This window comes from Mycteria americana, chromosome 17 (genome assembly GCF_035582795.1).
Source record: "Mycteria americana isolate JAX WOST 10 ecotype Jacksonville Zoo and Gardens chromosome 17, USCA_MyAme_1.0, whole genome shotgun sequence".
Classification (NCBI taxonomy): domain Eukaryota; kingdom Metazoa; phylum Chordata; class Aves; order Ciconiiformes; family Ciconiidae; genus Mycteria; species Mycteria americana.
In genome coordinates this window covers 336773-350839 of record NC_134381.1, presented here as the reverse complement: position 1 = coordinate 350839, position 14067 = coordinate 336773, and positions in this window count along the sequence as shown.

Below are 14067 nucleotides of genomic sequence, written 5' to 3'. Positions count from 1 at the left end.
AGCACGGAATGCTGTAGCTGGTTTTCACTGTCCCTTGGAACTGCATTCGCTGCCACACAGACATTCGCTTTCCCCAAAAGCTTTGCTTGGTAGTGGGGCAACACTGCGTATGTGTCTCTCGCAGAGCCCGGCTGCCAAATTCGAAACGTCCAGCGATTGCGCCCACACGAAAGCTGCCAGCACGGAATGCTGTAGCTGGTTTTCACTGTCCCTTGGAACTGCATTCGCTGCCACACAGACATTCGCTTTCCCCAAAAGCTTTGCTTGGTAAAGGGGCAACACTGTGTATGTGTCTCTCGCAGAGCCCGGCTGCCAAATTCGAAACGTCCAGCGATTGCGCCCACACGAAAGCTGCCAGCACGGAATGCTGTAGCTGGTTTTCACTGTCCCTTGGAACTGCATTCGCTGCCACACAGACATTCGCTTTCCCCAAAAGCTTTGCTTGGTAATGGGGCAACACTGTGTATGTGTCTCTCGCAGAGCCCGGCTGCCAAATTCGAAACGTCCAGCGATTGCGCCCACACGAAAGCTGCCAGCACGGAATGCTGTAGCTGGTTTTCACTGTCCCTTGGAACTGCATTCGCTGCCACACAGACATTCGCTTTCCCCAAAAGCTTTGCTTGGTAGTGGGGCAACACTGTGTATCTCTCTCTCGCAGAGCCCGGCTGCCAAATTCGAAACGTCCAGCGATTGCGCCCACACGAAAGCTGCCAGCACGGAATGCTGTAGCTGGTTTTCACTGTCCCTTGGAACTGCATTCGCTGCCACACAGACATTCGCTTTCCCCAAAAGCTTTGCTTGGTAAAGGGGCAACACTGTGTATGTGTCTCTCGCAGAGCCCGGCTAACAAATTCGAAACGTCCAGCGATTGCGCCCACACGAAAGCTGCCAGCACGGAATGCTGTAGCTGGTTTTCACTGTCCCTTGGAACTGCATTCCCTGCCACACAGACATTCGCTTTCCCCAAAAGCTTTGCTTGGTAGTGGGGCAACACTGTGTATCTCTCTCTCGCAGAGCCCGGCTGCCAAATTCGAAACGTCCAGCGATTTCTCCCACACGAAAGCTGCCAGCACGGAATGCTGTAGCTGGTTTTCACTGTCCCTTGGAACTGCATTCGCTGCCACACAGACATTCGCTTTCCCCAAAAGCTTTGGTTCGTAAAGGGGCAACACTGCGTATGTGTCTCTCGCAGAGCCCGGCTGCCAAATTCGAAACGTCCAGCGATTGCGCCCACACGAAAGCTGCCAGCACGGAATGCTGTAGCTGGTTTTCACTGTCCCTTGGAACTGCATTCGCTGCCACACAGACATTCGCTTTCCCCAAAAGCTTTGGTTCGTAAAGGGGCAACACTGTGTATGTGTCTCTCGCAGAGCCCGGCTGCCAAATTCGAAACGTCCAGCGATTTCTCCCACACGAAAGCTGCCAGCACGGAATGCTGTAGCTGGTTTTCACTGTCCCTTGGAACTGCATTCGCTGCCACACAGACATTCGCTTTCCCCAAAAGCTTTGCTTGGTAGTGGGGCAACACTGTGTATCTCTCTCTCGCAGAGCCCGGCTGCCAAATTCGAAACGTCCAGCGATTGCGCCCACACGAAAGCTGCCAGCACGGAATGCTGTAGCTGGTTTTCACTGTCCCTTGGAACTGCATTCGCTGCCACACAGACATTCGCTTTCCCCAAAAGCTTTGGTTCGTAAAGGGGCAACACTGTGTATGTGTCTCTCGCAGAGCCCGGCTGCCAAATTCGAAACGTCCAGCGATTGCGCCCACACGAAAGCTGCCAGCACGGAATGCTGTAGCTGGTTTTCACTGTCCCTTGGAACTGCATTCGCTGCCACACAGACATGCGCTTTCCCCAGAACCTTTGCTTGGTAATGGGGCAACACTGTGTATCTCTCTCTCGCAGAGCCCGGCTGCCAAATTCGAAACGTCCAGCGATTGCGCCCTCACAAAAGCTGCCAGCACGGAATGCTGTAGCTGGTTTTCACTGTCCCTTGGAACTGCATTCGCTGCCACAAAGACATTCGCTTTCCCCAAAAGCTTTGCTTGGTAAAGGGGCAACACTGTGTATGTGTCTCTCGCAGAGCCCGGCTGCCAAATTCGAAACGTCCAGCGATTGCGCCCACACGAAAGCTGCCAGCACGGAATGCTGTAGCTGGTTTTCACTGTCCCTTGGAACTGCATTCGCTGCCACACAGACATTCGCTTTCCCCAAAAGCTTTGCTTGGTAGTGGGGCAACACTGTGTATCTCTCTCTCGCAGAGCCCGGCTGCCAAATTCGAAACGTCCAGCGATTGCGCCCACACGAAAGCTGCCAGCACGGAATGCTGTAGCTGGTTTTCACTGTCCCTTGGAACTGCATTCGCTGCCACACAGACATTCGCTTTCCCCAAAAGCTTTGCTTGGTAATGGGGCAACACTGTGTATGTGTCTCTCGCAGAGCCCGGCTGCCAAATTCGAAACGTCCAGCGATTGCGCCCACACGAAAGCTGCCAGCACGGAATGCTGTAGCTGGTTTTCACTGTCCCTTGGAACTGCATTCCCTGCCACACAGACATTCGCTTTCCCCAAAAGCTTTGCTTGGTAATGGGGCAACACTGTGTATGTGTCTCTCGCAGAGCCCGGCTGCCAATTTCGAAACGTCCAGCGATTTCGCCCACACGAAAGCTGCCAGCACGGAATGCTGTAGCTGGTTTTCACTGTCCCTTGGAACTGCATTCGCTGCCGCACAGACATTCGCTTTCCCCAGAAGCTTTGCTTGGTAATGGGGCAACACCGTGTATCTCTCTCTCGCAGAGCCCGGCTGCCAAATTCGAAACGTCCAGCGATTGCGCCCACAAGAAAGCTGCCAGCACGGAATGCTGTAGCTGGTTTTCACTGTCCCTTGGAACTGCATTCGCTGCCACACAGACATTCGCTTTCCCCAAAAGCTTTGCTTGGTAGTGGGGCAACACTGTGTATCTCTCTCTCGCAGAGCCCGGCTGCCAAATTCGAAACGTCCAGCGATTGCGCCCACACGAAAGCTGCCAGCACGGAATGCTGTAGCTGGTTTTCACTGTCCCTTGGAACTGCATTCGCTGCCACACAGACATTCGCTTTCCCCAAAAGCTTTGCTTGGTAGTGGGGCAACACTGTGTATGTCTCTCTCGCAGAGCCCGGCTGCCAAATTCGAAACGTCCAGCGATTGTGCCCACACGAAAGCTGCCAGCACGGAATGCTGTAGCTGGTTTTCACTGTCCCTTGGAACTGCATTCGCTGCCACACAGACATTCGCTTTCCCCAAAAGCTTTGCTTGGTAATGGGGCAACACTGTGTATGTGTCTCTCGCAGAGCCCGGCTGCCAAATTCGAAACGTCCAGCGATTTCTCCCACACGAAAGCTGCCAGCACGGAATGCTGTAGCTGGTTTTCACTGTCCCTTGGAACTGCATTCGCTGCCACACAGACATTCGCTTTCCCCAAAAGCTTTGCTTGGTAATGGGGCAACACTGTGTATGTGTCTCTCGCAGAGCCCGGCTGCCAAATTCGAAACGTCCAGCGATTGCGCCCACACGAAAGCTGCCAGCACGGAATGCTGTAGCTGGTTTTCACTGTCCCTTGGAACTGCATTCGCTGCCACACAGACATTCGCTTTCCCCAAAAGCTTTGCTTGGTAGTGGGGCAACACTGTGTATCTCTCTCTCGCAGAGCCCGGCTGCCAAATTCGAAACGTCCAGCGATTGCGCCCACACGAAAGCTGCCAGCACGGAATGCTGTAGCTGGTTTTCACTGTCCCTTGGAACTGCATTCGCTGCCACACAGACATTCGCTTTCCCCAAAAGCTTTGCTTGGTAGTGGGGCAACACTGTGTATCTCTCTCTCGCAGAGCCCGGCTAACAAATTCGAAACGTCCAGCGATTTCGCCCACACGAAAGCTGCCAGCACGGAATGCTGTAGCTGGTTTTCACTGTCCCTTGGAACTGCATTCGCTGCCACACAGACATTCGCTTTCCCCAAAAGCTTTGCTTGGTAATGGGGCAACACTGTGTATGTGTCTCTCGCAGAGCCCGGCTGCCAAATTCGAAACGTCCAGCGATTTCGCCCACACGAAAGCTGCCAGCACGGAATGCTGTAGCTGGTTTTCACTGTCCCTTGGAACTGCATTCGCTGCCGCACAGACATTCGCTTTCCCCAGAAGCTTTGCTTGGTAATGGGGCAACACCGTGTATCTCTCTCTCGCAGAGCCCGGCTGCCAAATTCGAAACGTCCAGCGATTGCGCCCACAAGAAAGCTGCCAGCACGGAATGCTGTAGCTGGTTTTCACTGTCCCTTGGAACTGCATTCGCTGCCACACAGACATTCGCTTTCCCCAAAAGCTTTGGTTCGTAAAGGGGCAACAGTGTGTATGTGTCTCTCGCAGAGCCCGGCTGCCAAATTCGAAACGTCCAGCGATTTCTCCCACACGAAAGCTGCCAGCACGGAATGCTGTAGCTGGTTTTCACTGTCCCTTGGAACTGCATTCGCTGCCACACAGACATTCGCTTTCCCCAAAAGCTTTGGTTCGTAAAGGAGCAACACTGTGTATGTGTCTCTCGCAGAGCCCGGCTGCCAAATTCGAAACGTCCAGCGATTGCGCCCACACGAAAGCTGCCAGCACGGAATGCTGTAGCTGGTTTTCACTGTCCCTTGGAACTGCATTCGCTGCCACACAGACATTCGCTTTCCCCAAAAGCTTTGCTTGGTAGTGGGGCAACACTGCGTATGTGTCTCTCGCAGAGCCCGGCTGCCAAATTCGAAACGTCCAGCGATTGCGCCCACACGAAAGCTGCCAGCACGGAATGCTGTAGCTGGTTTTCACTGTCCCTTGGAACTGCATTCGCTGCCACACAGACATTTGCTTTCCCCAAAAGCTTTGCTTGGTAAAGGGGCAACACTGTGTATGTGTCTCTCGCAGAGCCCGGCTGCCAAATTCGAAACGTCCAGCGATTGCGCCCACACGAAAGCTGCCAGCACGGAATGCTGTAGCTGGTTTTCACTGTCCCTTGGAACTGCATTCGCTGCCACACAGACATTCGCTTTCCCCAAAAGCTTTGCTTGGTAGTGGGGCAACACTGCGTATGTGTCTCTCGCAGAGCCCGGCTGCCAAATTCGAAACGTCCAGCGATTGCGCCCACACGAAAGCTGCCAGCACGGAATGCTGTAGCTGGTTTTCACTGTCCCTTGGAACTGCATTCGCTGCCACACAGACATTCGCTTTCCCCAAAAGCTTTGCTTGGTAAAGGGGCAACACTGTGTATGTGTCTCTCGCAGAGCCCGGCTGCCAAATTCGAAACGTCCAGCGATTGCGCCCACACGAAAGCTGCCAGCACGGAATGCTGTAGCTGGTTTTCACTGTCCCTTGGAACTGCATTCGCTGCCACACAGACATTCGCTTTCCCCAAAAGCTTTGGTTCGTAAAGGGGCAACACTGTGTATGTGTCTCTCGCAGAGCCCGGCTGCCAAATTCGAAACGTCCAGCGATTGCGCCCACACGAAAGCTGCCAGCACGGAATGCTGTAGCTGGTTTTCACTGTCCCTTGGAACTGCATTCCCTGCCACACAGACATTCGCTTTCCCCAGAAGCTTTGCTTGGTAATGGGGCAACACTGTGTATGTGTCTCTCGCAGAGCCCGGCTGCCAAATTCGAAACGTCCAGCGATTTCTCCCACACGAAAGCTGCCAGCACGGAATGCTGTAGCTGGTTTTCACTGTCCCTTGGAACTGCATTCGCTGCCACACAGACATTCGCTTTCCCCAAAAGCTTTGGTTCGTAAAGGGGCAACACTGCGTATGTGTCTCTCGCAGAGCCCGGCTGCCAAATTCGAAACGTCCAGCGATTGCGCCCACACGAAAGCTGCCAGCACGGAATGCTGTAGCTGGTTTTCACTGTCCCTTGGAACTGCATTCGCTGCCACACAGACATTCGCTTTCCCCAAAAGCTTAGGTTCGTAAAGGGGCAACAGTGTGTATGTGTCTCTCGCAGAGCCCGGCTGCCAAATTCGAAACGTCCAGCGATTTCTCCCACACGAAAGCTGCCAGCACGGAATGCTGTAGCTGGTTTTCACTGTCCCTTGGAACTGCATTCGCTGCCACACAGACATTCGCTTTCCCCAGAAGCTTTGCTTGGTAATGGGGCAACACTGTGTATGTGTCTCTCGCAGAGCCCGGCTGCCAAATTCGAAACGTCCAGCGATTGCGCCCACACGAAAGCTGCCAGCACGGAATGCTGTAGCTGGTTTTCACTGTCCCTTGGAACTGCATTCGCTGCCACACAGACATTCGCTTTCCCCAAAAGCTTTGCTTGGTAGTGGGGCAACACTGCGTATGTGTCTCTCGCAGAGCCCGGCTGCCAAATTCGAAACGTCCAGCGATTGCGCCCACACGAAAGCTGCCAGCACGGAATGCTGTAGCTGGTTTTCACTGTCCCTTGGAACTGCATTCGCTGCCACACAGACATTCGCTTTCCCCAAAAGCTTTGCTTGGTAAAGGGGCAACACTGTGTATGTGTCTCTCGCAGAGCCCGGCTAACAAATTCGAAACGTCCAGCGATTGCGCCCACACGAAAGCTGCCAGCACGGAATGCTGTAGCTGGTTTTCACTGTCCCTTGGAACTGCATTCGCTGCCACACAGACATTCGCTTTCCCCAAAAGCTTTGCTTGGTAATGGGGCAACACTGTGTATGTGTCTCTCGCAGAGCCCGGCTGCCAAATTCGAAACGTCCAGCGATTGCGCCCACACGAAAGCTGCCAGCACGGAATGCTGTAGCTGGTTTTCACTGTCCCTTGGAACTGCATTCGCTGCCACACAGACATTCGCTTTCCCCAAAAGCTTTGCTTGGTAGTGGGGCAACACTGTGTATCTCTCTCTCGCAGAGCCCGGCTGCCAAATTCGAAACGTCCAGCGATTGCGCCCACACGAAAGCTGCCAGCACGGAATGCTGTAGCTGGTTTTCACTGTCCCTTGGAACTGCATTCGCTGCCACACAGACATTCGCTTTCCCCAAAAGCTTTGCTTGGTAAAGGGGCAACACTGTGTATGTGTCTCTCGCAGAGCCCGGCTAACAAATTCGAAACGTCCAGCGATTGCGCCCACACGAAAGCTGCCAGCACGGAATGCTGTAGCTGGTTTTCACTGTCCCTTGGAACTGCATTCGCTGCCACACAGACATTCGCTTTCCCCAAAAGCTTTGGTTCGTAAAGGGGCAACACTGTGTATGTGTCTCTCGCAGAGCCCGGCTGCCAAATTCGAAACGTCCAGCGATTGCGCCCACACGAAAGCTGCCAGCACGGAATGCTGTAGCTGGTTTTCACTGTCCCTTGGAACTGCATTCCCTGCCACACAGACATTCGCTTTCCCCAAAAGCTTTGCTTGGTAGTGGGGCAACACTGTGTATCTCTCTCTCGCAGAGCCCGGCTGCCAAATTCGAAACGTCCAGCGATTTCTCCCACACGAAAGCTGCCAGCACGGAATGCTGTAGCTGGTTTTCACTGTCCCTTGGAACTGCATTCGCTGCCACACAGACATTCGCTTTCCCCAAAAGCTTTGGTTCGTAAAGGGGCAACACTGTGTATGTGTCTCTCGCAGAGCCCGGCTGCCAAATTCGAAACGTCCAGCGATTGCGCCCACACGAAAGCTGCCAGCACGGAATGCTGTAGCTGGTTTTCACTGTCCCTTGGAACTGCATTCGCTGCCACACAGACATTCGCTTTCCCCAAAAGCTTTGGTTCGTAAAGGGGCAACACTGTGTATGTGTCTCTCGCAGAGCCCGGCTGCCAAATTCGAAACGTCCAGCGATTTCTCCCACACGAAAGCTGCCAGCACGGAATGCTGTAGCTGGTTTTCACTGTCCCTTGGAACTGCATTCGCTGCCACACAGACATTCGCTTTCCCCAAAAGCTTTGCTTGGTAAAGGGGCAACACTGTGTATGTGTCTCTCGCAGAGCCCGGCTGCCAAATTCGGAACGTCCAGCGATTGCGCCCACACGAAAGCTGCCAGCACGGAATGCTGTAGCTGGTTTTCACTGTCCCTTGGAACTGCATTCGCTGCCACACAGACATTCGCTTTCCCCAAAAGCTTTGGTTCGTAAAGGGGCAACACTGTGTATGTGTCTCTCGCAGAGCCCGGCTGCCAAATTCGAAACGTCCAGCGATTGCGCCCACACGAAAGCTGCCAGCACGGAATGCTGTAGCTGGTTTTCACTGTCCCTTGGAACTGCATTCGCTGCCACACAGACATGCGCTTTCCCCAGAAGCTTTGCTTGGTAATGGGGCAACACTGTGTATCTCTCTCTCGCAGAGCCCGGCTGCCAAATTCGAAACGTCCAGCGATTGCGCCCTCACAAAAGCTGCCAGCACGGAATGCTGTAGCTGGTTTTCACTGTCCCTTGGAACTGCATTCGCTGCCACAAAGACATTCGCTTTCCCCAAAAGCTTTGCTTGGTAAAGGGGCAACACTGTGTATGTGTCTCTCGCAGAGCCCGGCTAACAAATTCGAAACGTCCAGCGATTGCGCCCACACGAAAGCTGCCAGCACGGAATGCTGTAGCTGGTTTTCACTGTCCCTTGGAACTGCATTCGCTGCCACACAGACATTCGCTTTCCCCAAAAGCTTTGCTTGGTAGTGGGGCAACACTGTGTATCTCTCTCTCGCAGAGCCCGGCTGCCAAATTCGAAACGTCCAGCGATTGCGCCCACACGAAAGCTGCCAGCACGGAATGCTGTAGCTGGTTTTCACTGTCCCTTGGAACTGCATTCGCTGCCACACAGACATTCGCTTTCCCCAAAAGCTTTGCTTGGTAATGGGGCAACACTGTGTATGTGTCTCTCGCAGAGCCCGGCTGCCAAATTCGAAACGTCCAGCGATTGCGCCCACACGAAAGCTGCCAGCACGGAATGCTGTAGCTGGTTTTCACTGTCCCTTGGAACTGCATTCCCTGCCACACAGACATTCGCTTTCCCCAAAAGCTTTGCTTGGTAATGGGGCAACACTGTGTATGTGTCTCTCGCAGAGCCCGGCTGCCAATTTCGAAACGTCCAGCGATTTCGCCCACACGAAAGCTGCCAGCACGGAATGCTGTAGCTGGTTTTCACTGTCCCTTGGAACTGCATTCGCTGCCGCACAGACATTCGCTTTCCCCAGAAGCTTTGCTTGGTAATGGGGCAACACCTTGTATCTCTCTCTCGCAGAGCCCGGCTGCCAAATTCGAAACGTCCAGCGATTGCGCCCACAAGAAAGCTGCCAGCACGGAATGCTGTAGCTGGTTTTCACTGTCCCTTGGAACTGCATTCGCTGCCACACAGACATTCGCTTTCCCCAAAAGCTTTGCTTGGTAGTGGGGCAACACTGTGTATCTCTCTCTCGCAGAGCCCGGCTGCCAAATTCGAAACGTCCAGCGATTGCGCCCACACGAAAGCTGCCAGCACGGAATGCTGTAGCTGGTTTTCACTGTCCCTTGGAACTGCATTCGCTGCCACACAGACATTCGCTTTCCCCAAAAGCTTTGCTTGGTAGTGGGGCAACACTGTGTATCTCTCTCTCGCAGAGCCCGGCTGCCAAATTCGAAACGTCCAGCGATTGCGCCCACACGAAAGCTGCCAGCACGGAATGCTGTAGCTGGTTTTCACTGTCCCTTGGAACTGCATTCGCTGCCACACAGACATTCGCTTTCCCCAAAAGCTTTGCTTGGTAATGGGGCAACACTGTGTATGTGTCTCTCGCAGAGCCCGGCTGCCAAATTCGAAACGTCCAGCGATTTCTCCCACACGAAAGCTGCCAGCACGGAATGCTGTAGCTGGTTTTCACTGTCCCTTGGAACTGCATTCGCTGCCACACAGACATTCGCTTTCCCCAAAAGCTTTGCTTGGTAATGGGGCAACACTGTGTATCTCTCTCTCGCAGAGCCCGGCTGCCAAATTCGAAACGTCCAGCGATTGCGCCCACACGAAAGCTGCCAGCACGGAATGCTGTAGCTGGTTTTCACTGTCCCTTGGAACTGCATTCGCTGCCACACAGACATTCGCTTTCCCCAAAAGCTTTGCTTGGTAGTGGGGCAACACTGTGTATCTCTCTCTCGCAGAGCCCGGCTAACAAATTCGAAACGTCCAGCGATTTCGCCCACACGAAAGCTGCCAGCACGGAATGCTGTAGCTGGTTTTCACTGTCCCTTGGAACTGCATTCGCTGCCACACAGACATTCGCTTTCCCCAAAAGCTTTGCTTGGTAATGGGGCAACACTGTGTATGTGTCTCTCGCAGAGCCCGGCTGCCAAATTCGAAACGTCCAGCGATTTCGCCCACACGAAAGCTGCCAGCACGGAATGCTGTAGCTGGTTTTCACTGTCCCTTGGAACTGCATTCGCTGCCGCACAGACATTCGCTTTCCCCAGAAGCTTTGCTTGGTAATGGGGCAACACCGTGTATCTCTCTCTCGCAGAGCCCGGCTGCCAAATTCGAAACGTCCAGCGATTGCGCCCACAAGAAAGCTGCCAGCACGGAATGCTGTAGCTGGTTTTCACTGTCCCTTGGAACTGCATTCGCTGCCACACAGACATTCGCTTTCCCCAAAAGCTTTGGTTCGTAAAGGGGCAATAGTGTGTATGTGTCTCTCGCAGAGCCCGGCTGCCAAATTCGAAACGTCCAGCGATTTCTCCCACACGAAAGCTGCCAGCACGGAATGCTGTAGCTGGTTTTCACTGTCCCTTGGAACTGCATTCGCTGCCACACAGACATTCGCTTTCCCCAAAAGCTTTGGTTCGTAAAGGGGCAACACTGTGTATGTGTCTCTCGCAGAGCCCGGCTGCCAAATTCGAAACGTCCAGCGATTTCTCCCACACGAAATCTGCCAGCACGGAATGCTGTAGCTGGTTTTCACTGTCCCTTGGAACTGCATTCGCTGCCACACAGACATTCGCTTTCCCCAAAAGCTTTGCTTGGTAATGGGGCAACACTGTGTATGTGTCTCTCGCAGAGCCCGGCTGCCAAATTCGAAACGTCCAGCGATTGCGCCCACACGAAAGCTGCCAGCACGGAATGCTGTAGCTGGTTTTCACTGTCCCTTGGAACTGCATTCGCTGCCACACAGACATTCGCTTTCCCCAAAAGCTTTGCTTGGTAGTGGGGCAACACTGCGTATGTGTCTCTCGCAGAGCCCGGCTGCCAAATTCGAAACGTCCAGCGATTGCGCCCACACGAAAGCTGCCAGCACGGAATGCTGTAGCTGGTTTTCACTGTCCCTTGGAACTGCATTCGCTGCCACACAGACATTCGCTTTCCCCAAAAGCTTTGCTTGGTAAAGGGGCAACACTGTGTATGTGTCTCTCGCAGAGCCCGGCTGCCAAATTCGAAACGTCCAGCGATTGCGCCCACACGAAAGCTGCCAGCACGGAATGCTGTAGCTGGTTTTCACTGTCCCTTGGAACTGCATTCGCTGCCACACAGACATTCGCTTTCCCCAAAAGCTTTGGTTCGTAAAGGGGCAACACTGTGTATGTGTCTCTCGCAGAGCCCGGCTGCCAAATTCGAAACGTCCAGCGATTGCGCCCACACGAAAGCTGCCAGCACGGAATGCTGTAGCTGGTTTTCACTGTCCCTTGGAACTGCATTCCCTGCCACACAGACATTCGCTTTCCCCAGAAGCTTTGCTTGGTAATGGGGCAACACTGTGTATGTGTCTCTCGCAGAGCCCGGCTGCCAAATTCGAAACGTCCAGCGATTTCTCCCACACGAAAGCTGCCAGCACGGAATGCTGTAGCTGGTTTTCACTGTCCCTTGGAACTGCATTCGCTGCCACACAGACATTCGCTTTCCCCAAAAGCTTTGCTTGGTAGTGGGGCAACACTGCGTATGTGTCTCTCGCAGAGCCCGGCTGCCAAATTCGAAACGTCCAGCGATTGCGCCCACACGAAAGCTGCCAGCATGGAATGCTGTAGCTGGTTTTCACTGTCCCTTGGAACTGCATTCCCTGCCACACAGACATTCGCTTTCCCCAAAAGCTTAGGTTCGTAAAGGGGCAACAGTGTGTATGTGTCTCTCGCAGAGCCCGGCTGCCAAATTCGAAACGTCCAGTGATTTCTCCCACACGAAAGCTGCCAGCACGGAATGCTGTAGCTGGTTTTCACTGTCCCTTGGAACTGCATTCGCTGCCACACAGACATTCGCTTTCCCCAGAAGCTTTGCTTGGTAATGGGGCAACACTGTGTATGTGTCTCTCGCAGAGCCCGGCTGCCAAATTCGAAACGTCCAGCGATTGCGCCCACACGAAAGCTGCCAGCACGGAATGCTGTAGCTGGTTTTCACTGTCCCTTGGAACTGCATTCGCTGCCACACAGACATTCGCTTTCCCCAAAAGCTTTGCTTGGTAGTGGGGCAACACTGCGTATGTGTCTCTCGCAGAGCCCGGCTGCCAAATTCGAAACGTCCAGCGATTGCGCCCACACGAAAGCTGCCAGCACGGAATGCTGTAGCTGGTTTTCACTGTCCCTTGGAACTGCATTCGCTGCCACACAGACATTCGCTTTCCCCAAAAGCTTTGCTTGGTAAAGGGGCAACACTGTGTATGTGTCTCTCGCAGAGCCCGGCTAACAAATTCGAAACGTCCAGCGATTGCGCCCACACGAAAGCTGCCAGCACGGAATGCTGTAGCTGGTTTTCACTGTCCCTTGGAACTGCATTCGCTGCCACACAGACATTCGCTTTCCCCAAAAGCTTTGCTTGGTAATGGGGCAACACTGTGTATGTGTCTCTCGCAGAGCCCGGCTGCCAAATTCGAAACGTCCAGCGATTGCGCCCACACGAAAGCTGCCAGCACGGAATGCTGTAGCTGGTTTTCACTGTCCCTTGGAACTGCATTCGCTGCCACACAGACATTCGCTTTCCCCAAAAGCTTTGCTTGGTAGTGGGGCAACACTGTGTATCTCTCTCTCGCAGAGCCCGGCTGCCAAATTCGAAACGTCCAGCGATTGCGCCCACACGAAAGCTGCCAGCACGGAATGCTGTAGCTGGTTTTCACTGTCCCTTGGAACTGCATTCGCTGCCACACAGACATTCGCTTTCCCCAAAAGCTTTGCTTGGTAAAGGGGCAACACTGTGTATGTGTCTCTCGCAGAGCCCGGCTGCCAATTTCGAAACGTCCAGCGATTTCGCCCACACGAAAGCTGCCAGCACGGAATGCTGTAGCTGGTTTTCACTGTCCCTTGGAACTGCATTCGCTGCCGCACAGACATTCGCTTTCCCCAGAAGCTTTGCTTGGTAATGGGGCAACACCGTGTATCTCTCTCTCGCAGAGCCCGGCTGCCAAATTCGAAACGTCCAGCGATTGCGCCCACAAGAAAGCTGCCAGCACGGAATGCTGTAGCTGGTTTTCACTGTCCCTTGGAACTGCATTCGCTGCCACACAGACATTCGCTTTCCCCAAAAGCTTTGCTTGGTAGTGGGGCAACACTGTGTATCTCTCTCTCGCAGAGCCCGGCTGCCAAATTCGAAACGTCCAGCGATTGCGCCCACACGAAAGCTGCCAGCACGGAATGCTGTAGCTGGTTTTCACTGTCCCTTGGAACTGCATTCGCTGCCACACAGACATTCGCTTTCCCCAAAAGCTTTGCTTGGTAGTGGGGCAACACTGTGTATGTGTCTCTCGCAGAGCCCGGCTGCCAAATTCGAAACGTCCAGCGATTGCGCCCACACGAAAGCTGCCAGCACGGAATGCTGTAGCTGGTTTTCACTGTCCCTTGGAACTGCATTCGCTGCCACACAGACATTCGCTTTCCCCAAAAGCTTTGCTTGGTAATGGGGCAACACTGTGTATGTGTCTCTCGCAGAGCCCGGCTGCCAAATTCGAAACGTCCAGCGATTGCGCCCACACGAAAGCTGCCAGCACGGAATGCTGTAGCTGGTTTTCACTGTCCCTTGGAACTGCATTCGCTGCCACACAGACATTCGCTTTCCCCAAAAGCTTTGCTTGGTAATGGGGCAACACTGTGTATGTGTCTCTCGCAGAGCCCGGCTGCCAAATTCGAAACGTCCAGCGATTGCGCCCACACGAAAGCTGCCAGCAC